General features: G+C 44.5%; 1 non-coding gene across 1 annotated transcript; it reads left to right on the forward strand.

Moving 5' to 3' along the window:
- Positions 1-461: 461 nt before the first annotated feature.
- LOC112267289 lies at positions 462-25,682 on the forward strand. Its single transcript, XR_006080730.1, has 4 exons — positions 462-691; positions 21,309-21,405; positions 24,524-24,556; positions 25,376-25,682. It is a non-coding gene; the product is annotated as an uncharacterized LOC112267289 (transcript).
- Positions 25,683-25,884: the final 202 nt, after the last annotated feature.

Here is a 25,884-nt window from a genome sequence, read left to right on the forward strand (position 1 = left end):
CACCCTCTGACCAAAATTATACATGTAGCCTACTCTCGTGTGTGTATTTCTATCTGCCTATCTGTGTCTAGACAGGGAGTTCAATTCTGATCCCCCCCACTTGGTCTTTTGACCAATCACAACAGAACTTTTCACATCAGATCTTTTTCAGAGCAGATCTGATTCGTCAAAAAAAAAAAGATCAGAATTGGGCTGCCTGTCTAAAAGTGTCTCTGTTGTGTGTCTCTTTGTTTCTGTCTCTGTATACTGTAGCCAACAATCAGTCATCTCCTCTTCTTGTTTGACTGATTTGGATGTGTTGTTGTCCCAGTTCCTTCAAACACGAACTGCACTGCCCCCTAGCTGTTCATTCACGGAATAATCGAAGTGCACGCACATAGTAGTCCGTGAACGCGCACCACGCTGTCCGGAAAAAAAGGTGCTGAAATGTCGTCACTTCCGGGAGGCATTCCTAGCCTGGGAAAAAAAAGCGGGGCTGGGAGCTCTCTGTACAAACAACACGCCGGAGAGTGATCAGCCATGTCATAAGACAACACTGAAATCAGACTGAATCTGTCATCGGTTCATAAATTCAATCTTTGTCATTTTTTTCCCCCAGGACTGACCGACACGTATATCCACGAAGCCGTGCATGAACTGGAAAACACTGACGTTTAGCCGAATAGCTCATTCAAGACAAAAGCTCCAGCAGGTAAGAACCATTACAGCCTCTGTTTTCGGACACATTTGAAAGCACCTAGTTAGCTGGTTTGTTAAGAGAACTGTGTATAGCTGCTGATCTGGGTCAACAGTTAGGTAACGTTAGCTGGGTAACTAACTAGTTATCCAGGCCTTTTTACCGACCTGTTTCCCAAACCGGACCTTGGTTATTCATTGACTTCAACGACGTTGTAGCCTGCGACGTAAATTGCATTTTCGAGATGTCATCTGTCTTTGGAAGCTAGCTCATTTCCTTAGACATTTTATAACATGAGCTTTATAGCTAGCTAAAGGATTTGTAGAAAGCTTTATTTTTTTGCGGGTAATACGCTAGAACCGGCCAGTGTGTATGTCACCGCTGCAAACGTTACCTGTTGAAATTCACCTGCGCCGCACCTGTCTGTCTTACTGGTGCCAGTTTAGACTGATTTCATCAGGCTCAAATACGCAATTAATTGGTGTATATACAGCCTGAGACGAATGGCTGAAAAATCGTGTAAATTATCATTACAAGCCATAACGTTGAATACATTATATTTAAAATTACTCTACAGGTTGTCTGTGTGGTTTGTCCTTTAGCTGTTCGAAATTTGAGACAAAAGATCCACAGAAAAGTATTGTTTTACCCGAGTTTTTAAGAGAGCCAGTAGGTATGTGGTTTGGTTCAGAACCAAGGTAAAATTAGTTTGATATTGGATATTCGGTTCTCTCGTTAATAGCTATTGAACCAAGCATGAACAATCAACACTTTTTGTCTGTGAATTGGAGTTAAATATTGAAACCCTATTTTTTTTTTTTTTTTAAATACAAAATTCACACTCAATGTGTTGATTCAAAATACCATTTTCATTGTCATGGCATACTTGGTTCAATAGATACAGACGAGAGAACCAAATATCCAGTATAAATGAACTTGACCTTTGTGCTGAACTGAACCCTAGATACTGAACATAAATATAAACTAGTGATGATGTGACATTGTTGTCCGACATCGATATTTACCTTGCCCCAAAAAAAAAAAAAAAACAATACCGATGTTTAAAATTTTATACTGGCCTTTTAAGCATTAGTTAACACATGGACGCAGCGGTCTAAGGCACTGCATCTCAGTGCTAGAGGCGTCACTACAGACACCCTGGTTCAAATCCAGGCTGTATCACAGCGGTCTAAGGCACTGCATCTCAGTGCTGGAGGCGTCACTACAGACACCCTGGTTCAAATCCAGGCTGTATCACAGCAGTGATATCACATCCAGCCATGATTAGGAGTACCATAGGGCGGCGCGAGTCCTATAGGGCGGCGCACAATTGGCTCAACGTCGCCCGGGGCAGGCCGTCCATTGTAAATAAGAATTTGTTCTTGCCTAGTTAAATAAAGGTCACACACACCACACTGGCCAAAACTTTATTTTCTTGGCATTTGCGTAGGTCCCCATTGCCAGTAAAACATAATCAAAACGTTTTTCTTTCACTTTCGTTGTTCGTTTGTTCAGTCGTTTCATTCTCAACCAGGATCCCTATGGAATGCCGTTTGGGTCTTTGCTATGGCGTGTCAAATAAGCTTGTTGACCAATCAGCCAATCAGGACCTGAATATGACTGCGTGTCACATTGTTTCCGTAGTTATTATATCACTCGTATTTTATATGTCACAACGATTCATCGACACGTATGCTGTAATGCTGGTAAAGTTGTCTCGCGCACCTACAGTGCTGGTCATATAAAAAAGCTAGCTAGCTCATGGATGCACACAATGTTCTTCCCCAAAAACATAGCAAAACGACATCTGTTTCAGTAGCGATAGTTAGCTAACTATATAGCTAGGTGTCATCTAAAATAGCCCTAATTAATAAGTCGGTTCTCATTTGATTAATGGTGGTTGGACCCATATATGTGAAGCTAGCCACAATAAGGATTAGCCACAATGCTAGACTATGTGGTTAGCCTTCAAAATAAAGGTATGGCATAATTTTACAAATTGTATTCATTTGCATCACTGTCAATGACACTTTTCTTTGAAGTCAAACTGCAAATTCCACTATTGTGCCTAATCCTTATTGTGGCTAGCTTCACAACACATAACCCAGTCAGGTCGAGCCTCACTAGCCAGATGAAGCTAGCTGGCTCTTTTCATAACGTAAGTTTTGGGCAACAGGGTGAAGTAGCTGGCTAGGTATTTATTTTCAAGAACTGAAGTTCAATGTCAATAAGCGAACAACGAGTGACAACCTAGCTAATACTTAACTCACAAGGATTCCTAAATCATTGCTAAGAATAATGAAAATGACTGCAGGTTCTACTGGCGATTGTTTTCAGGCTGGTTGTATTGGTGCTAGCTAGGTACCACGCTAAAGCTAGCTACCCCAGAAGTTGCGGTCAAACAAATGATGCTTTATTACCAACGCGGTAAACAGGTCGTTCTCAAGGCTGGTGTTTGCAGACTTTTGTTGTTTGTTGTTCTTTGACATTTTACGTGGCGTTCTTCAGCTTTGACATCGGTTTTGCACATCGCCGTTAAACTAGACATCGGTCGATTCCGCTATATATCGTGTATCCCTAAAAGGAACAAAACATAGACCCTTATCTATGGATTTCACATTACTTGGCAGAGATGCAGCCATGGGAGGGCATGGGCCCACCCCTTGGGAGCCAGGCTCAGCCAGTCAGCATGACCGAGCCACATTTTCCCCTTAGGGGATTTTTAGAAACAATTGAAAGAAGGGCTGTGTTTCGTGTATGCTTACCCTGGTGTGATGAATTGATAACCGTGTAAATCTCTCTACGCCAAGTTGACTTTTATCAATATATTCGCCTGTATTTACTCTCTCAAAGATTAAACGCTAATTAGCTGCTAATGTGGCTATCATAAAGAACTACACATTTCAGGATGACCTGAACGAGACTGCCGAATCGAGGCAAAGGTAAGACTCTCTGGATGAAGTGATGAATCAATTGGCTAAATATTTGTACATTTTTTGTACTGTTTTGTGCAAGTTTTAAATTGACACGAGACCTGTTGGCAACAGTGTCTGATAGAGATGGCTTGCAGGGATTTGTAGTTTTGCGTGATGTCTACATTGATGCAAATTAGCATTTTAGAATCTGAGAGTAAATAGAGGCAAATATATTGATGAATGTCACCTTGTCCTAGAGAGATTTACATGGTTATCAACATTTTACGCCAGAGGAAAAACTATTGGTACCGTTTCCCTGTTTGACTGAAATAGGTTTTATGGGTATTTTGACACTTCCACTGTGGGTCTCTAATGAGGCTGATGCAACAAATCAGACTGTTTAGCTTAAAATGTTAATGTTTTTATTTATTTAAATTTAAATAATTTTTTTACATTTCTTCACAAATATTACAAAATGTAATTAGCAGGAAAACACTGTTCTCAAAAACACATCGCATGCGCATGTGTCTTCTTTGAAAGAAGGCTAGGCTAGGCTATTTTGAAAGTAGGCTAGGCTATTTTGAAAGTAGGCTAGGCTATTTTGAAAGTAGGCTAGGCTTTTGATTTTTTGAAAGTAGGCTAGGCTATTTTGAAAGTAGGCTAGGCTATTTTGAAAGTAGGCTAGGCTATTTTGAAAGTAGGCTAGGCTAGGCTATTTTGAAAGTAGGCTAGGCTAGGCTATTTTGAAAGTAGGCTAGGCTAGGCTATTTTGAAAGAAGGCTAGGCTAGGCTATTTTGAAAGAAGGCTAGGCTAGGCTATTTTGAAAGAAGGCTAGGCTAGGCTATTTTGAAAGAAGGCTAGGCTAGGCTATTTTGAAAGAAGGCTAGGCTATTTTGAAAGAAGGCTAGGCTATTTTGAAAGAAGGCTAGGCTATTTTGAAAGAAGGCTAGGCTAGGCTATTTTGAAAGAAGGCTAGGCTAGGCTATTTTGAAAGAAGGCTAGGCTAGGATATTTTGAAAGAAGGCTAGGCTATTTTGAAAGATATTTTTTGAAAGAAGGCTAGGCTAGGCTATTTTGAAAGAAGGCTAGGCTATTTTGAAAGTAGGCTAGGCTATTTTGAAAGTAGGCTAGGGCTATTTTGAAAGAAGGCTAGGCTAGGCTATTTTGAAAGAAGGCTAGGCTAGGCTATTTTGAAAGAAGGCTAGGCTAGGCTATTTTGAAAGAAGGCTAGGCTAGGCTATTTTGAAAGAAGGCTAGGCTAGGCTATTTTGAAAGAAGGCTAGGCTAGGCTATTTTGAAAGAAGGCTAGGCTAGGCTATTTTGAAAGAAGGCTAGGCTAGGCTATTTTGAAAGAAGGCTAGGCTAGGCTATTTTGAAAGAAGGCTAGGCTAGGCTATTTTGAAAGAAGGCTAGGCTAGGCTATTTTGAAAGAAGGCTAGGCTAGGCTATTTTGAAAGAAGGCTAGGCTAGGCTATTTTGAAAGAAGGCTAGGCTAGGCTATTTTGAAAGAAGGCTAGGCGAGGCTACTTTGAAAGAAGGCTAGGCTACTTTGAAAGAAGGCTAGGCTAGGCTTTGAAAGAAGGCTAGGCTACTTTGAAAGAAGGCTAGGCTACTTTGAAAGAAGGCTAGGCTACTTTGAAAGAAGGCTAGGCTACTTTTTGAATGAAGGCTAGGCTAGGCTACTTTGAATGAAGGCTAGGCTAGGCTACTTTGAATGAAGGCTAGGCTATTTTGAGGCTACTTTTTTGAAAGAAGGCTAGGCGAGGCTACTTTGAATGAAGGCTAGGCTAGGCTACTTTGAATGAAGGCTAGGCTAGAAAGCTACTTTGAAAGAAGGCTAGGCTAGGCTAGGCTATTTTGAAAGAAGGCTAGGCTAGGCTATTTTGAAAGAAGGCTAGGCTATTTTGAAAGAAGGCTAGGCTAGGCTATTTTGAAAGAAGGCTAGGCTAGGCTATTTTGAAAGAAGGCTAGGCTAGGCTATTTTGAAAGAAGGCTAGGCTAGGCTATTTTGAAAGAAGGCTAGGCTAGGCTATTTTGAAAGAAGGCTAGGCTAGGCTATTTTGAAAGAAGGCTAGGCTAGGCTATTTTGAAAGAAGGCTAGGCTAGGCTACTTTGAAAGAAGGCTAGGCTACTTTGAAAGAAGGCTAGGCTACTTTGAAAGAAGGATAGGCTAGGCTAGGCTATTTTGAAAGAAGGCTAGGCTAGGCTACTTTGAAAGAAGGCTAGGCTAGGCTACTTTGAAAGAAGGCTAGGCTAGGCTACTTTGAATGAAGGCTAGGCTAGGCTACTTTGAATGAAGGCTAGGTGAGGCTACTTTTGAATGAAGGCTAGGCGAGGCTACTTTGAATGAAGGCTAGGCGAGGCTACTTTGAATGAATGAATGAATGGTGTGTGATGTGCATTGCGTAACAGGCTCTGGCCTTCACTCTCCGTCTTGTGACCATTTAATCAAACCCTTCCTCAAACCGTGCCTCGAATCAAGCCATTTTAGACGTGCATGTTAATCATCCTTCCTTATATTCGTCAAACATCTCTGGTGTTTTTAGCCTATATTTATGTAATTAAGAGTCTCATTAAAGTTTGGTTACATTTATCTGGCGCCTCCCTTATGTCAGCATAGGTTTGGACATGCAAGGTGTAACCACACTATGACATATTACCTACACTATGACATGTGTAGGATGTAACCACTGTGCATATCACCTACACTATGACATGTGTAGGATGTAACCATTGTGCATATCACCTACACTATGACATGTGTAACCATTGTGCATATATCACCTACACTATGACATGTGTAACCATTGTGCCATTGTGCATATCACCTACACTATGACATGTGTAACCATTGTGCATATATCACCTACACTATGACATGTGTAACCATTGTGCATATATCACCTACACTATGACATGTGTAACCATTGTGCATATATCACCTACACTATGACATGTGTAACCATTGTGCATATATCACCTACACTATGACATGTGTAACCATTGTGCATATATCACCTACACTATGACATGTGTAACCATTGTGCATATATCACCTACACTATGACATGTGTAACCATTGTGCATATATCACCGACACTATGACATGTGTAACCATTGTGCATATATCACCTACACTATGACATGTGTAACCATTGTGCATATATCACCGACACTATGACATGTGTAACCATTGTGCATATATCACCTACACTATGACATGTGTAGGATGTAACCATTGTGCATATATCACCTACACTATGACATGTGTAACCATTGTGCATATATCACCGACACTATGACATGTGTAACCATTGTGCATATATCACCTACACTATGACATGTGTGCAGGATGTAACCATTGTGCATATATCACCGATACTATGACATGTGTAACCATTGTGCATATATCACCGACACTATGACATGTGTAACCATTGTGCATATATCACCTACACTATGACATGTGTAGGATGTAACCATTGTGCATATATCACCGACACTATGACATGTGTAACCATTGTGCATATATCACCGACACTATGACATGTGTAACCATTGTGCATATATCACCTACACTATGACATGTGTAACCATTGTGCATATATCACCGACACTATGACATGTGTAACCATTGTGCATATATCACCTACACTATGACATGTGTAGGATGTAACCATTGTGCATATATCACCTACACTATGACATGTGTAACCATTGTGCATATATCACCGACACTATGACATGTAGGCTTATTTATCTACATGACAAATACATCTTAATGTTATTCCATTGTTGGCCTTTCTGATCCAATTCTGAATGGAGTAATTGATTGAAGTTGTGATTTAAAAAATAATAATAGATATTTCTGTTACTTATCCATTCAGACAAATTAAACTTATTCTTGTTGCCCTACAATTTTTTTAAAAACATTTTTTAAATTTTTTGTTCCAGACAAGAGGACAAGCGTTAATGTGGTTAATTAACTACAGGTACGACTGCTTTATTAACTACAGGTACGACAGCTTTATTAACTACAGGTACGACAGCTTTATTAACTACAGGTGCGACAGCTTTATTAACTACAGGTGCAACAGCTTTATTAACTACAGGTGCGACAGCTTTATTAACTACAGGTAACTACTAAAATAAACAAAACCCTTAAGTAAATGATACAAAGTACATTGAAAGCAGGTGCTTCCACACAGGTGTAGTTCCCTGAGTTAATTAAGCAGTTAAAATCCCATCATGCTTAGGGTTATGTATAAAAAAAAATGCCACGTTGCTCATTATTTTAGCTGTCCTCGCTAGAAGAAGAGATCTCGGTGACTTTGAAAGAGTCAGTCACCAGATATCAAACCAATTGAACACTTACGGTAGATTCTGTAGTTTCTGTAATTTCTCGTGGAAGAATGTTGTCACGTCTCTCCAATAGAGTTCCAGACTCTTGTAGAACCGGTGCCAAGACGCATTGAAGCTGTTGTGGTGGCTCGTGGTGGTCCAACAGCCTATTAAGACACTGTGTTGGTAGTTACCTGTAGCGACCAATCATGTTGATTGTTCCATTTTCCTTGCGAAGCACTACAATGATGCCTAGATGTAGCCTATCTAAATCAATGGCCTACAAAATATATATATATTTTTTTTGGTGGGAAGCCTATCTCGTCTCTCTTTAACCACTTGTGATTTTTTTCTTTAAAAGTGGCCAATCAGCAGTTGAAGCAATAAGAAACAAGCTTCCTCCCTGCACGTTTATGTAAAAAGCTGAGCAATGGGGCAGAAGAAATGTAACCACTCTCAAATTCATAGACGGCGCTAAGGATTCAAGGACTGACCATCCAGTTTTAACCATGTTTTGAGGCTATATATTGTTTTACATTTATTTGGTTTACAAACAAGGAAGTAAAACAAGCTTCTATATGTTTGTTGGGTTCTGATGTTAAATGACAGTGGAACTAAGCTCATGAGGCATTTTATAAGTTATATTCTTCAAGAATCAATGGGTACATGTCATTCATTTATAAGTCCCAAAATAGATGCAGCAACTGCATATTGCCTCTTTAAAGACAAGCTGATCTGAAGTCAGTTATAGTTAGTGATGGGGTTCCATGCTGCTCTATGCTTTAGAGACAAGCTGATCTGAAGTCAATTATAGTGACAGTGATGTTGTTCCATACAGCTCTGCTTTAAAGACGAGCTGATCTGAAATCAGTAACAACTGCAGTTTGCCTCTTTAATTTTTTAATATATATATATATTTTTTAAAGCTGAAACCGTATAACTACATACACCACCCCGTCTGTTAAAGAGTAGGCCTTGGCAATTCAATCGTTTTTCTGTCCCACCATTGATGGTAATCTCATGCAGAGTGGAATAACGAGTGTTTATTATTGAGATTGTCTATCAGCTGCACACCAGTCCTCCTGAGACATGGAGTGTTCCGAGCGGTTGTCATAGTGACGGGACAGAAACAGCCTTGCTGAAAGGACACAACTAGGCTATCTTCTGTTTAATGTAGAGGGCCACTCTTCTCTCGCTCGCTCTCGTTCTCTCTCTCGCTCTCGCTCTCGTTCTCTCTCTCGCTCTCGCTCTCGTTCTCTCTCTCGCTCTCGTTCTCTCTCTCGCTCTCTCATTCTGTCTCTTTTGTAATGCCTAATTGTTTCTGTCGATTTTTATTCCACAGTAAGTAGGACTTTTTGTCGGGCCGTTTCAAAAGATCAGAAAAGGTTCTGTTGTTTTTAAATGATTAGACATGCAAATGTCGTCAGGCCTTTGGGTTCACTAGAAACCAAACAGAAGCAAACGTTTTGCAACAGTGTCCTACTAATGAATGCACCCCTGTCCTGGAGCAGTGGTTGGCTCATCATCATATCGCCACGTTGCTCTTTTCACCAGCAGCTCCCTGCCTGCGTCTCTGTCTGCCTATGTCTGTCTGCCTATGTCTGTCTGTCTGCGTCTGTCTGCGTCTGTCTGTCTGCGCCTGTCTGCCTGTGCCTGTCTGTCTGCCTGTCTGTCTGCCTGTCTGCCTGTCTGTCTGCGTCTGTCTGTCTGTCTGTCTGTCTGCGTCTGTCTGTCTGCGCCTGTCTGCCTGTGCCTGTCTGCCTGTGCCTGTCTGTCTGCCTGTCTGCCTGTCTGTCTGCCTGTCTGCCTGTCTGTCTGCGTCTGTCTGTCTGTCTGCGTCTGTCTGCGTCTGTCTGCGTCTGTCTGTCTGCGCCTGTCTGCCTGTGCCTGTCTGCCTGTGCCTGTCTGCCTGTCTGTCTGCCTGTCTGTCTGCCTGTCTGTCTGCCTGTCTGTCTGCCTGTCTGTCTGCCTGTCTGTCTGCCTGTGCCTGTCTGCCTGTGCCTGTCTGCCTGTGCCTGTCTGTCTGCGCCTGTCTGCCTGTGCCTGTCTGCCTGTGCCTGCCTGTCTGCCTGTCTGTCTGCGTCTGTCTGCCTGCCTGCCTGCCTGTCTGCGTCTGTCTGTCTGTCTGCGTCTGTCTGTCTGTCTGCCTGTCTGTCTGTCTGTCTGCGCCTGTCTGCCTGTGCCTGTCTGCCTGTCTGCCTGCCTGCCTGTCTGCGTCTGTCTGTCTGCTACAGTGAATACATCAGTGTTTTTGTGTCCTTACATTATAATGCGTAATAACCATTTTTATCCTATTGTCATCCAAATAAAATGACCACCCAGGCTGCAACCAACCAACCAACCAACCAACATGACTACTAGTAAAAACAACCACTCCTCAATGTGCCCACTGGCTAAACTGACTACATTCTGAGAGCTTGGTCTTTTCTTTCTTTTAAAACACCAGGTGAGTCATAAACCAGGCTATGTAATTAGTGTCCAGGCCAGGGGTTGGTTCCCGCCCTAGGCCAACACTGCAAGGAGAGAGGGAGAGTCTCCCTCAACCCTTCTACTCTTTCCTCAGGAGAATATGTCTCGATTCTAGCCCTTTAGGCTCACGTTCAAAATACCAAAATGTTTTTTTTGTTTGTTTGTTGTTCCTTTCTATCTTGTAAGCCGCATTTTTCCATTCATTAAGCGTATCGCGGTGGTCCGTTTTAAAACGAGGCTACTTTATTTAAATTTGACCTTTGTTTAACGAGGCAAGTCCGTTAAGAACAAATTCTTATTTTCAATGACGGCCTAGGAACAGTGGGTTAACTGCCTGTTCAGGGGCAGAACGACAGATTTGTACCTTGTCAGCTCGGGGGTTTGAACTTGCAACCTTCCGGTTACTAGTCCAATGCTCTAACCATTAGGCTACCTGCTGGTTACCGGCCCAACGCTCTAACCACTAGGCTACCTGCTGGTTACTAGTCCAACGCTCTAACCACTAGGCTACCTGCCACCTCTACACTCTAACCACTAGGCTACCTGCCGCCTCTACGCTCTAACCACTAGGCTACCTGCTGGTTACTAGTCCAACGCTCTAACCACTAGGCTACCTGCCACCTCTACACTCTAACCACTAGGCTACCTGCCGCCTCTACACTCTAACCACTAGGCTACCTGCCGCCTCTACACTCTAACCACTAGGCTACCTGCCGCCTCTACACTCTAACCACTAGGCTACCTGCCGCCTCTACACTCTAACCACTAGGCTACCCTGCCGCCTCTACACTCTAACCACTAGGCTACCCTGCCGCCTCTACACTCTAACCACTAGGCTACCCTGCCGCCTCTACACTCTAACCACTAGGCTACCTGCCGCCTCTACACTCTAACCACTAGGCTACCTGCCACCTCTACACTCTAACCACTAGGCTACCTGCTGGTTACTAGTCCTACACTCTAACCACTAGGCTACCTGCTGGTTACTAGTCCAACGCTCTAACCACTAGGCTACCTGCTGGTTACTAGTCCAACGCTCTAACCACTAGGCTACCTGCTGGTTACTAGTCCAACGCTCTAACCACTAGGCTACCTGCTGGTTACTAGTCCAACGCTCTAACCACTAGGCTACCTGCTGGTTACTAGTCCAACGCTCTAACCACTAGGCTACCTGCTGGTTACTAGTCCAACGCTCTAACCACTAGGCTAACTGCCGCCTCTACGCTCTAACCACTAGGCTACCTGCTGGTTACTAGTCCAACGCTCTAACCACTAGGCTACCTGCTGGTTACTAGTCCAACGCTCTAACCACTAGGCTACCTGCTGGTTACTAGTCCAACGCTCTAACCACTAGGCTACCTGCTGGTTACTAGTCCAACGCTCTAACCACTAGGCTACCTGCTGGTTACTAGTCCAACGCTCTAACCACTAGGCTACCTGCCACCTCTACACTCTAACCACTAGGCTACCTGCCACCTCTACACTCTAACCACTAGGCTACCTGCCACCTCTACACTCTAACCACTAGGCTACCTGCCGCCCCTACACTCTAACCACTAGGCTACCTGCCACCTCTACACTCTAACCACTAGGCTACCTGCCACCTCTACGCTCTAACCACTAGGCTACCCTGCTTGCAGACTGGACCGTTAAACCATTTGTTTAAAGCTACACCTTGTTCAGTCGTGTTACCTCATTAGCCAATAACTATAGCTTACAACATGGGGCGCGTTCATCAGGACACACCGTTTTGGAACATTTTTTAGATGTTAATTAAAAGGAATCATTTAATATTTTAGAAATATCCTATCTGCAACATTCAAGAATGTTTTTCAACTGAACGTAACCATGGTAACATTTACTGGGTAGACTACTGAACGGGGGGCCCCTGGTAATATTACCGGGTAGCCTACTGAACGGGGGGGCCCCTGGTAATATTACCGGGTAGCCTACTGAACGGGGGGGCCCCTGGTAATATTACCGGGTAGCCTACTGAACGGGGGGGCCCCTGGTAATATTACCGGGTAGCCTACTGAACGGGGGCCCCTGGTAATATTACCGGGTAGCCTACTGAACGGGGGGCCCCTGGTAATATTACCGGGTAGCCTACTGAACGGGGGCCCCTGGTAATATTACCGGGTAGCCTACTGAACGGGGGGCCCCTGGTAACATTACCGGGTAGCCTACTGAACGGGGGGCCCCTGGTAACATTACCGGGTAGCCTACTGAACGGGGGGCCCCTGGTAACATTACCGGGTAGCCTACTGAACGGGGGGCCCCTGGTAACATTACCGGGTAGCCTACTGAACGGGGGGGCCCCTGGTAACATTACCGGGTAGCCTACTGAAGGGGGGGCCCCTGGTAACATTACCGGGTAGCCTACTGAACGGGGGCCCCTGGTAACATTACCGGGTAGCCTACTGAACGGGGGCCCCTGGTAACATTACCGGGTAGCCTACTGAACGGGGGGCCCCTGGTAACATTACCGGGTAGCCTACTGAACGGGGGGGCCCCTGGTAACATTACCGGGTAGCCTACTGAACGGGGGGCCCCTGGTAACATTACCGGGTAGCCTACTGAACGGGGGCCCCTGGTAACATTACCGGGTAGCCTACTGAACGGGGGGCCCCTGGTAACATTACCGGGTAGCCTACTGAACGGGGGCCCCTGGTAACATTACCGGTAGCCTACTGAACGGGGGGGCCCCTGGTAACATTACCGGTAGCCTACTGAACGGGGGGGCCCCTGGTAACATTACCGGGTAGCCTACTGAACGGGGGGCCCCTGGTAACATTACCGGGTAGCCTACTGAACTGAGGGGGGCCCCTGGTAACATTACCGGGTAGCCTACTGAACGGGGGCCCCTGGTAACATTACCGGGTAGCCTACTGAACGGGGGGCCCTGGTAACATTACCGGGTAGCCTACTGAACGGGGGGCCCCTGGTAACATTACCGGGTAGCCTACTGAACGGGGGGCCCCTGGTAACATTACCGGGTAGCCTACTGAACGGGGGGCCCCTGGTAACATTACCGGGTAGCCTACTGAACGGGGGGCCCCTGGTAACATTACCGGGTAGCCTACTGAACGGGGGGCCCCTGGTAACATTACCGGGTAGCCTACTGAACGGGGGCCCCTGGTAACATTACCGGGTAGCCTACTGAACGGGGGGCCCCTGGTAACATTACCGGGTAGCCTACTGAACGGGGGCCCCTGGTAACATTACCGGGTAGCCTACTGAACGGGGGGCCCCTGGTAACATTACCGGGTAGCCTACTGAGGGGGCCCCTGGTAACATTACCGGGTAGCCTACTGAACGGGGGGCCCCTGGTAACATTACCGGGTAGCCTACTGAACGGGGGCCCCTGGTAACATTACCGGGTAGCCTACTGAACGGGGGGCCCCTGGTAACATTACCGGGTAGCCTACTGAACGGGGGCCCCTGGTAACATTACCGGGTAGCCTTGAACGGGGTGGTAACATTACCGGGTAGCCTACTGTACGGGGGGCCCTGGTAACATTACCGGGTAGCCTACTGAACGGGGGCCCCTGGTAATATTACCGGGTAGCCTACTGTACGGGGGGGCCCCTGGTAATATTACCAGCAGACTACTGTACGGGGGGGCCCCTGGTAATATTACCGGGCAGCCTACTGAACGGGGGGGCCCCTGGTAATATTACCGGTAGACTACTGAACGGGGGCGCCCTGGTAACATTACCGGTAATGTCAAGGAAGTGTGGTGTCCTGCCCTACACAGCCAGTAGAGAGACGGACCTCGTGGATGATTTTATCTTTAATTTGCAGGCTGAGCAAGGAGCCAGTATCCTATAATGATCTACCCTCTAAACACCAATAGCATTTTAACTTGGCAGTATCAGATTTACATATAATGAGCAAACAAGCAAAGGCTTCAGGTTTTCCTTCAGATCTAAAGGTGTAATTTTGTTAGAACGTCAACAGTCAGCCGCAATTTTTGGGTGGTTCGTGTTACCTCATTTTTGGGTGGTTCGTGTTACCTCATTTTTGGGTGGTTCGTGTTACCTCATTTTTGGGTGGTTCGTGTTACCTCATTTTTGGGTGGTTCGTGTTACCTCATTTTTGGGTGGTTCGTGTTACCTCATTTTTGGGTGGTTCGTGTTACCTCATTTTTGGGTGGTTCGTTTACCTCATTTTTGGGTGGGCCAAATCTAACTTCTCAGCTTAAGTGTTGACAGCAAAGAAGGCAGAATGATATCCGATGTTTTGTATCCATTGAGTTGGCATTTATTTAGCAAACGCTGCCATCACATGTACTGTGTAAAGCACAGAAACACTGCTAGCGCTTTTGCTACTGTAGGTGCGCAATTGAGCGTTGTTATGGATTTTAGAGCAGCAGGAAGATTAGATTATCCCCCCCAAAAGGTGATAACCTCTAATGGGAGATTTCACATGACTGGGCCCAGGGTGGACCTGGGAGGGCTTAGGCCCACCCACTTGGGAGCCAGGCCCAGCCAATCAGAATGAGTTTTTCCCCACAAAAGGGCTTTTACTACAGACAGAAATAGTCCTATAATTTCACACATTATTTAATCAAGTATAGAGAACAGTCTAATGGGTGCCAATATTATCACTTGTGCATGACTTAATTAACCTCATTGTGAGACTCATTTCAAAGCATAGTAGGCCATAGTAGAGCATCGTGTAGCCTAGCCCAGAAGAATAGTGCGCACTCCCTCATTGTTTTTGGGGAAAAAAATATCCTTTCTATTTTATTCAGCTATGTTCAATTGTATTGTTCCTCATTATTTTATAGTATATTTAATGTCATGGGAATTCTAAGCAAATCTGGCCTACCCAGACCCCTCTTATCTGCTACGCTCTGTTTAATATCTATGCATTAGTCACTAACTCGACCTACATGTACATATTATCTCAACTAACAGGTGCCCCCGTACCGTAACACCCTGTATATAGCCTCCACATTGACTCTGTACCGTAACACCCTGTATATAGCCTCCACATTGACTCTGTACCGGTACCTTCTGTATATAGCCTCCACATTGACTCTGTACCGGTACACCTGTATATAGCCTCCACATTGACTCTGTACCGTAACACCCTGTATATAGCCTCCACATTGACTCTGTACCGGTACACCTGTATATAGCCTCCACATTGACTCTGTACCGTAACACCCTGTATATAATCTCCACATTGACTCTGTACCGTAACACCCTGTATATAGCCTCCACATTGACTCTGTACCGTAACACCCTGTATATAGCCTCCACATTGACTCTGTACCGTAACACCCTGTATATAGCCTCCACATTGACTCTGTACCGTAACACCCTGTATATAGCCTCCACATTGACTCTGTACCGTAACACCCTGTATATAGCCTCCACATTGACTCTGTACCGTAACACCCTGTATATAGCCTCCACATTGACTCTGTACCGTAACACCCTGTATATAGCCTCCACATTGACTCTACCGTAATACCCTGTATATAGCCTCCACATTGACTCTACCGTAATACCCTGTATATAGCTCCTCTTGTTATTTTACTCCTGCCCTTTAATTATTTGTTACTTTTTACATTTTTTTTTAACTTAACACTTATTTTTCTGAACTCCTTAAAGCATAGTTGTTTAAGGGCTCGTAAGTAAGCATTTCAATATAAGGTCTACACCTGTTGTATTCGGTACAGGTGCAGCCCACAGCCATATGGCATAGGCAGATCAGGACCCGACCATGAGGACAACTCAAGAGCATCCTGTTCTGTTCTTCTGAAATAGACTACATTTTCTTCATGTCATGTTTCTTTAGACCTGTCTAAAATAAATAATGGATTTATTGTGAAGGTGTAGGTTATATTACATGGATTTATTAGTCTTTTTAATATGTAGATGTTCCAAAGTTCAGCATCGGTGGATTGAAGGAGACGTGTTGAAGCCAGGAGATGTTAATTGGCTTTATGTTAATTCACGGTCAGTTACAGTGAGACCGGCAGTCATTTTGAATTGTCAAATCACCGGCTGACAAAATGTCACGACCACCCTGATAAACCTTCAGTTAGTCCTCTAACCTCCTCACCCTTATTAACCTGAGAGAGAGAGAGCGCGCGCGCACACACACACACACACACTCTCCTCTCCATTGTGGTCTACATACCACTTAATCTCAGCAGCATCAGTAATAGAGAATTAATTAGTGTTAGCTGAGTTATGTGTATGTTAGCTCTCAGTAGGCTAATTAAATGTGGTGAGGTGTGTGTGTGTGTGTGTGTGTGTTCTGAGTGGTGTGTGTGTGTTCTGAGTGGTGTTCTGTGTGTGTGTGTGTGTGTGTGTGTGTGTGTGTGTGTGTGTGTGTGTGTTCTGAGTGGTGTGTGTGTGTGTGTGTGTGTTCTGAGTGGTGTGTGTGTGTGTGTGTGTGTGTGTGTTCTGAGTGGTGTGTGTGTGTGTGTGTGTGTGTGTGTGTGTGTGTGTGTGTTCTGAGTGGTGTGTGTGTGTGTGTGTTCTGAGTGGTGTGTGTGTGTGGGTCAGGGTTCCTGTTAGGAAAATGTGGCACCGGACAACGTGACCGGGAAGTTTTTAAATGTACATTTGTGATTTACCAGACACATTTGGAGTGTGTGTGACCCATTAGGGGTCGTCCACCTACGCTGTTCAGAATGACAGACGTCACGTTAGAGACGATGCTAATTCATCTGAACTTTCAACTCCTGTAATAAAACCGCTTTTTAAACACTTCATTTTCAAACATTTACCAAACTGTTATTATGTGGGGAGAAAAGGGAAATGAACTCCTAATGTCAGCGTCTATGACAGAGATGGGACGACGACACACGACTCTTTTTTTTAGAAACAAGTTTTAAAAAATCCTCCGGCTCAAAGAAACAATGTACTGTATGATTAACGCCACAAGAATATTCAATTAACTACCTGGTCTTTTCCATAAAAAAAAGAAATAGACTAGGAAAAGTTGCTAATATGATTTGTCCATTTTGTCGTCTGGACAACGGAAGAAGGAAGTTGATCTGAAAAACCAATAGAACAGGAGAAAGAGGAAGGAAGTTGATCTGAAAAACCAATAGAACAGGAAGTTGATCTGAAAAACCAATAGAACAGGAGAAAGAGGAAGGAAGTTGATCTGAAAACCAATAGAACAGGAGAAAGAGGAAGGAAGTTGATCTGAAAAACCAATAGAACAGGAGAAAGAGGAAGGAAGTTGATCTGAAAAACCAATAGAACAGGAGAAAGAGGAAGGAAGTTGATCTGAAAAACCAATAGAACAGGAAGTTGATCTGAAAAACCAATAGAACAGGAGAAAGAGGAAGGAAGTTGATCTGAAAACCAATAGAACAGGAGAAAGAGAAAGGAAGTTGATCTGAAAACCAATAGAACAGGAGAAAGAGGAAGGAAGTTGATCTGAAAAACCAATAGAACAGGAGAAAGAGGAAGGAAGTTGATCTGAAAAACCAATAGAACAGGAGAAAGAGGAAGGAAGTTGATCTGAAAACCAATAGAACAGGAGAAAGAGGAAGGAAGTTGATCTGAAAAACCAATAGAACAGGAGAAAGAGGAAGGAAGTTGATCTGAAAAACCAATAGAACAGGAGAAGGAGGAAGGAAGTTGATCTGAAAAACCAATAGAACAGGAGAAGGAGGAAGGAAGTTGATCTGAAAAACCAATAGAACAGGAGAAGGAGGAAGGAAGTTGATCTGAAAAACCAATAGAACAGGAGAAAGAGGAAGGAAGTTGATCTGAAAAACCAATAGAACAGGAGAAAGAGGAAGGAAGTTGATCTGAAAACCAATAGAACAGGAGAAAGAGGAAGGAAGTTGATCTGAAAAACCAATAGAACAGGAGAAAGAGGAAGGAAGTTGATCTGAAAAACCAATAGAACAGGAGAAGGAGGAAGGAAGTTGATCTGAAAACCAATAGAACAGGAGAAGGAGGAAGGAAGTTGATCTGAAAAACCAATAGAACAGGAGAAGGAGGAAGGAAGTTGATCTGAAAAACCAATAGAACAGGAGAAAGAGGAAGGAAGTCTTTCGTGAGCGGTGGCCAAAGGCCTAGTTGATTTGTTGAGTTGTGGCTGTCCAGTGGAAAAACAACATCTAAAATATGTGAAGACGATGTGTCTGGAGTATCATTATTTAAAATGTTGAACGAAGGGGAGGGGCGAAGATATAGGCTGTAGTCACGTCTCTCTCCAGAATGCGTGGGCTCAGCCAATTCTTCCACATTCATTGTTTCATTGTGAATTGTTTGCCTTTTTTTAATCAGTTCCCCATCTACATATGTCACCAGTAGTAAATGTACCGTTCATCTCCGTCATTCGGTTACATACATTTTGTACTACTAATTAGGCCTACAGTCATTTACTAGATCTCATTCTCGAAGTGGAAACGTTGTTTGTAGCACCCCGTTCAGTAGGCTACCCGGTAATATTACCAGGGGCCCCCGTTCAGTAGGCTACCCGGTAATATTACCAGGGGCCCCCGTTCAGTAGGCTACCCGGTAATATTACCAGGGGCCCCCGTTCAGTAGGCTACCCGGTAATATTACCAGGGGCCCCCCGTTCAGTAGGCTACCCGGTAATATTACCAGGGGCCCCCAGTTCAGTAGGCTACCCGGTAATATTACCAGGGGCCCCCAGTTCAGTAGGCTACCCGGTAATATTACCAGGGGCCCCCAGTTCAGTAGGCTACCCGGTAATATTACCAGGGGCCCCCCGTTCAGTAGGCTACCCGGTAATATTACCAGGGGCCCCCGTTCAGTAGGCTACCCTGTAATATTACCAGGGGCCCCTCTTTGTTCAGTAGGCTACCCTGTAATATTACCAGGGGCCCCCAGTTCAGTAGGCTACCCGGTAATATTACCAGGGGCCCCCAGTTCAGTAGGCTACCCGGTAATATTACCAGGGGCCCCCAGTTCAGTAGGCTACCCGGTAATATTACCAGGGGCCCCCAGTTCAGTAGGCTACCCGGTAATATTACCAGGGGCCCCCAGTTCAGTAGGCTACCCGGTAATATTACCAGGGGCCCCCCGTTCAGTAGGCTACCCGGTAATGTTACCAGGGGCCCCCCGTTCAGTAGGCTACCCGGTAATGTTACCAGGGGCCCCCGTTCAGTAGCCTACTCACATTGTAAAGTGGTAGGTAGGCTGATAGCCTGACTACCTGTCTCTCCTGACTACCGTTGTTTTTCTCCCAGTCAATTTGGTCGACAACAATTTGATGCATCAGCTTTAACTGTTTTTTTTTTGTTTTTTTAAAGCCAATAGCTGGCGATTACCAGCTAATAGAAACCCTGGTGTGTGTGTGTGTGTGTGTGTGTGTGTGTGTGTGTGTGTGTAGCGTTAACAGACTAAATGTATCCCAAGAGAGCAGAATGAATGGCCACTTGAACAGCCGGTCTCATTGTCAGTACACTGGCCTTTATTATATATACATACCCACCATGACAACGCTTTGTTTCATGTGCTGAGAGTGAGACGTTCTCTTTGGGAAAAAAACGCATGTCTATTGAAACACATCTTCTCATCTCGGGCCTTACAGCATCATAATCAGCCTGTGGTTATTGTGTTCTGGATTGGACTAATTCCATGTTTTCTCTCTCTTTGTCTCTCTCTGTCCTGTCTCTCTCTGTCCTGTCTCTCTCTGTCCTGTCTCTCTCTGTCCTGTCTCTCTCTGTTCTCTCTCTTTGTCTCTCTCTGTCCTGTCTCTCTTTGTCTCTCTCTGTCCTGTCTCTCTTTGTCTCTCTCTGTCCTGTCTCTCTTTGTCTCTCTCTGTCCTGTCTCTCTTTGTCTCTCTCTGTCCTCTCTCTCTTTGTCTCTCTCTGTCCTGTCTCTCTGTTCTCTCTCTTTGTCTCTCTCTGTCCTGTCTCTCTGTTCTCTCTCTTTGTCTCTCTCTGTCCTGTCTCTCTTTGTCTCTCTCTGTCCTGTCTCTCTGTCCTGTCTCTCTTTGTCTCTCTCTGTCCTGTCTCTCTCTGTTCTCTCTTTGTCTCTCTCTGTCCTGTCTCTCTCTGTCCTGTCTCTCTTTGTCTCTCTCTGTCCTGTCTCTCTCTGTCCTGTCTCTCTCTGTTCTCTCTCTTTGTCTCTCTCTGTTCTCTCTCTTTGTCTCTCTCTGTCCTGTCTCTCTTTGTCTCTCTCTGTCCTGTCTCTCTTTGTCTCTCTCTGTCCTGTCTCTCTGTTCTCTCTCTTTGTCTCTCTCTGTCCTGTCTCTCTTTGTCTCTCTCTGTCCTGTCTCTCTGTTCTCTCTCTTTGTCTCTCTCTGTCCTGTCTCTCTTTGTCTCTCTCTGTCCTGTCTCTCTTTGTCTCTCTCTGTCCTGTCTCTCTCTGTCCTGTCTCTCTTTGTCTCTCTCTGTCCTGTCTCTCTCTGTCCTGTCTCTCTCTGTTCTCTCTCTTTGTCTCTCTCTGTCCTGTCTCTCTTTGTCTCTCTCTGTCCTGTCTCTCTTTGTCTCTCTCTGTCCTGTCTCTCTTTGTCTCTCTCTGTCCTGTCTCTCTGTTCTCTCTCTTTGTCTCTCTCTGTCCTGTCTCTCTGTTCTCTCTCTTTGTCTCTCTCTGTCCTGTCTCTCTTTGTCTCTCTCTGTCCTGTCTCTCTTTGTCTCTCTCTGTCCTGTCTCTCTGTTCTCTCTCTTTGTCTCTCTCTGTCCTGTCTCTCTGTTCTCTCTCTTTGTCTCTCTCTGTCCTGTCTCTCTTTGTCTCTCTCTGTCCTCTCTCTCTTTGTCTCTCTCTGTCCTCCTCTCTCTCTCTGTTGTCTCTCTCTGTTGTCTCTCTGTTCTGTCTCTGTTCTCTGTCTCTGTTCTCTCTCTCTGTCTCTCTCTCTGTCTCTCTCTGTCTCTCTCTCTATTGTCTCTCTCTGTTGTCTCTGTTCTCTGTCTCTGTTCTCTGTCTCTCTCTCTGTCTCTCTGGTGTAGGACAGATAGTATGCTGAGTAAAGCGGCCACTATGGAGATCCCTATCAACCGTAACGGAGACACGAGGACGCTGGCGGAGGATGACAGCCTTGAACAAGTGAGGCACACACACCCCTTCCATAACCATTGACCCCCAGCTGATTTACCAGCTCTTTCTGTCCTACCACAGGAGTGCTGTAGACTGGTCCCAGATCTGTCTGTACTCTTGCCTCTTATTCCTTTGCCGTCATTGTCAAGCAGCACAAATATACTGGCACTCAGGATAGACGTGATGCGGGTGACAGTCTCGTATCCCCTTGACTTTTTTACACATTTTGTTACAGACTTATTCTAAAATGGATTAAATCTTTCTTTTTTTTCTCTCATCAATGTACACACAATACCCCATAATGACATCACAGTACCCCATAATGACATCACAATACCCCATAATGACATCACAATACCCCATAATGACATCACAATACCCCATAAAATGACAAAACAAAAACTTTTTTTTTTTTTTTACTCAATTCTGTCTCGGGGCTCCACGGACAATTCCTTCGACCTCATGGCTTGGTTTTTCCTCGGACATGTACTGTCAACTGTGGGACCTTATATAGACAGGTGTGTGCCTTTTCCAAATCATGTCCAATCAATTGAATTTACCACAGGTGGACTCCCATCAAGTTGTAGAAACATCTCAAGGATGATCAATGGAAACAGGAAGCACCTGAGCTCAATTTCAAGTCTCATAGCAAAGGGTCTGAATACTTATGTAAATAAGGTATATATTTTTTTTTTACCCAAACCCAAATATCTAACCTGTTTTTGCTTTGTCAATATGGGGTATTGTGTGTAGATTGAGGAGTTTTAATTTATCTACACCATTTTAGAATAAGTCTGTAACGTTACAAAAACGCGTTATCATCGTGTCCATTTTATTAGGAGCATTATTAGGGGCATTATTAGGAGCATTATTAGGGGCATTATTAGGGGTATTATTAGGAGCATTATTAGGGGCATTATTAGGGGCATTAGGAGCATTATTAGGGGCATTATTAGGGGCATTATTAGGAGCATTATTAGGGGCATTATTAGGAGCATTATTAGGGGCATTATTAGGGGCATTATTAGGAGCACACAAAACGTGTATGACTGAGTCTCGTAGTAAAGTGGAAAAGTTTTCTCAAAGTTCAGTTGGGTTGATCGAGCAGCCTCTGTGTCTGACTGAACGTTCCCTGCTCTGTCACCTGTTGCACTTCCACGGTGTCCATGGGAACGTCTAGTTTTATTAACAGGTGGCGTGACTATTTTAAGGGCCTTCAAGCTAGGCTATGTTTTTTTTGTTTGTCTCTGTGGGTGTATGTGAGATTTGTTTCGGGAGGTATTGCCTAACAAAGTTAAGTGTGATGAGAGTTCATTCAGGAGTAAGGTTGGACTTGACGATCCTGATAATATAAAGAAACCATTGATTTCCGTGTAAATGAATTGCCAGTGCGAACCGTGTCGTCTTGACGTGACGACGTGTAAACTGTGGTCTAGAGCTCTCTCTTTTTTTGTAGTGACTCGTTTAGAAGGTGTGACGTTATTACGGCTGTAAACTATTGAACTTCTTAGCCATGCAGAATGTAAACATGTTCATGAGATCTGCTGTAGCCTCACTGCCCTAGAGGTGGAACGAGGTGGGATGGTTGTGTCCGTGTGTAACCGGTTCTGTGTGTTCTAACAGCCTGCCCTAAAGCACACCTTGTTGAGCAAACACAACATAGGTTAACAGGGACTCCAGATCCGGGAGGCGGCAGTAGATGGAGAGGGGGAGAGTAGGTTTAAGACCATTAACAGGCTGGTGATTGACAGCCTCGTTGTGTGTTTCAGCAGTACAGAGACAACCTCACGATCTGGACTGAAAGAGTCTTTCTTTGTTAGCCAGTCCTTCAGTGAAACCCTCCAGACACGCAGACACAGAGACGGACTGTAGGACTACAGTGAAGCTGCATCCCTATTCGGGGCCCGGGGCCCGCTGTTCAAAAGTGTTGTCAATTGGACGCAGTGTATTGAAAGAGGATGTGTTTTTCACCAGGGGGTCAAAGAGTCAGGGTTATTTATTGTTCATAGCTGAATATTAACAGACGTTGTCATAGCAACAAGGCCGTTTTTTTTTTCTCTCTCGTTTTTTCTTCCCGAAAACTGCTGTAACTTTGTCCTTGGAGCGTTAACCTACTCCAGTTGGTCTCTGTTATTACTGGGCTGGTCCTGGCTGCTGGTCCTGGCTGCTGGTCCTGGCTGCTGGTCCTGGCTGTTGGTCCAGGCTGCTGGTCCAGGCTGCTGGTCCAGGCTGTTGGTCCAGGCTGCTGGTCCAGGCTGCTGGTCCAGGCTGCTGGTCCAGGCTGCTGGTCCAGGCTGCTGGTCCAGGCTTTAAATACCTTTAGTCATGTAAGGCTGCTTTTGGTCCAGGCTGTTGGTCCAGGCTGTTGGTCCAGGCTGCTGGTCCAGGCTGCTGGTCCAGGTTATATTAACCCTGTTAAGAATGTGCATTTGAAACAATGACAGTGTTGGAATACCTTTAGTCATGTAAAAAAATATATATTTTGAGATGTACTGTAGCCCATCAAGAGCGCTAACAGATCTGGGACCAGTTTACTGACTTCCTCACATCACTATATTCTGTAGCCCATCAAGAGAGCTAACAGATCTGGGACCAGTTTACTGACTTCCTCACATCACTATATTCTGTAGCCCATCAAGAGAGCTAACAGATCTAGGACCAGTTTACTGACTTCCTCACATCACTATATTCTGTAGCCCATCAAGAGAGCTAACAGATCTAGAACCAGTTTACTGACTTCCTCACATCACTATATTCTGTAGCCCATCAAGAGAGCTAACAGATCTAGGACCAGTTTACTGACTTCCTCACATCACTATATTCTGTAGCCCATCAAGAGAGCTAACAGATCTAGGACCAGTTTACTGACTTCCTCACATCACTATATTCTGTAGCCCATCAAGAGAGCTAACAGATCTGGGACCAGTTTACTGACTTCCTCACATCACTATATTCTGTAGCCCATCAAGAGAGCTAACAGATCTGGGACCAGTTTACTGACTTCCTCACCTCACCGTCAAGGCCTATTGTTTGGTTTCCTTTTTTTGCATCCTGTCGTGATTCAGTTTATACATTGTCTTTTTGTTCTGTCTGTCTCTTTATTTCTCCCTCCTCCATCTGTGTCCAGGTTGCTAAGCTACAGTGGAGCTTAGATGAGAAGGTAGGGAGTTTCACAATCACCAGGGTGAGAAGGACAACACTGTGTGTGTGTGTGTGTGTGTGTGTGTGTGTGTGTGTGTGTGTGTGTGTGTGTGTGTACTATAGATTCAAGCAATGCCACCTAATGTTTTGTCACGTTGTCTGACTTGCTGAATGAAATGGGTCTAGTAGTCATTGCAACAAGCACCATGCGTAACTTAACATGGCTGCTAGGTTGCATGTGATGTGTATTTAAAAAATATATATATTTGTTTTTAAGTTGATGACAAAGCATTAGGCAGGTTGACTGAATCTGTGTGTTGTGTTTCTGACCTCCCTCCTCCACTACGCTAACTCTGGTCGAAGGTCTGTCAAATCAAATCGAAATGAGGACGTGTCTCAGGGCTCTACAGTGCCCCCATTTTTACTTGCATATCAACCAAAATATTTTTGTTTTTGTGACCTGTGATTTAAACTTTTTTCCTCATTTCATTAAAAAAACATTTATTTAGGAGCAACTTTGTGTGCTAGATTTCTTTGTGTGTTAAACATTCTAGTTCCTCATAGTTTTTGTTGTGCTCCTACATTTCTTTGTGTGCTCCCTACATTTCTTTGTGTGCTCCTACATTTCTTTGTGTGCTCCTACATTTCTTTGTGTGCTCCTACATTTCTTTGTGTGCTCCTACATTTCTTTGTGTGCTCCTACATTTCTTTGTGTGCCCCTACATTTCTTTGTGTGCTCCTACATTTCTTTGTGTGCTCCTACATTTCTTTGTGTGCTCCTACATTTCTTTGTGTGCCCCTACATTTCTTTGTGTGCCCCTACATTTTCCAACTTAAGGGGCACACGTGCTCCTTGTAAAAAAACAAAACAAGAAGAAAACAAAAAAGACCCACTTTATTACAGAATCCTGTGAAAACAAATCGTATTTTAGGCTAAAAGAGGGCGACGCCATAGAGAATGATAGAGCACTCTTCTTTGTATCCGTCCCATTATGGTGTCTGTTAGAGCACAGGCAGGGCCATTTGAGGTCAACTCCATTTTGAAGTAGTCACTTTTTGTTCTTCTACTATTTCTATGAGTTGGTAAACAAACTGAAAATGTGCGTACTGCCCCCTGGAGGGTGTTGTCTGAACAGGTATAAAGGATGGTGATTTACTGCCCCCTGGAGGGTGTTGTCTGAACAGGTATAAAGGATGGTGATTTACTGCCCCCTGGAGGGTGTTGTCTGAACAGGTATAAAGGATGGTGATTTACTGCCCCTGGAGGGTGTTGTCTGAACAGGTATAAAGGATGGTGATTTACTGCCCCCTGGAAGGTGTTGTCTGAACAGGTATAAAGGATGGTGA

This window comes from Oncorhynchus tshawytscha, linkage group LG33, assembly GCF_018296145.1.
Source record: "Oncorhynchus tshawytscha isolate Ot180627B linkage group LG33, Otsh_v2.0, whole genome shotgun sequence".
NCBI classification, from domain to species: Eukaryota; Metazoa; Chordata; class Actinopteri; order Salmoniformes; family Salmonidae; genus Oncorhynchus; species Oncorhynchus tshawytscha.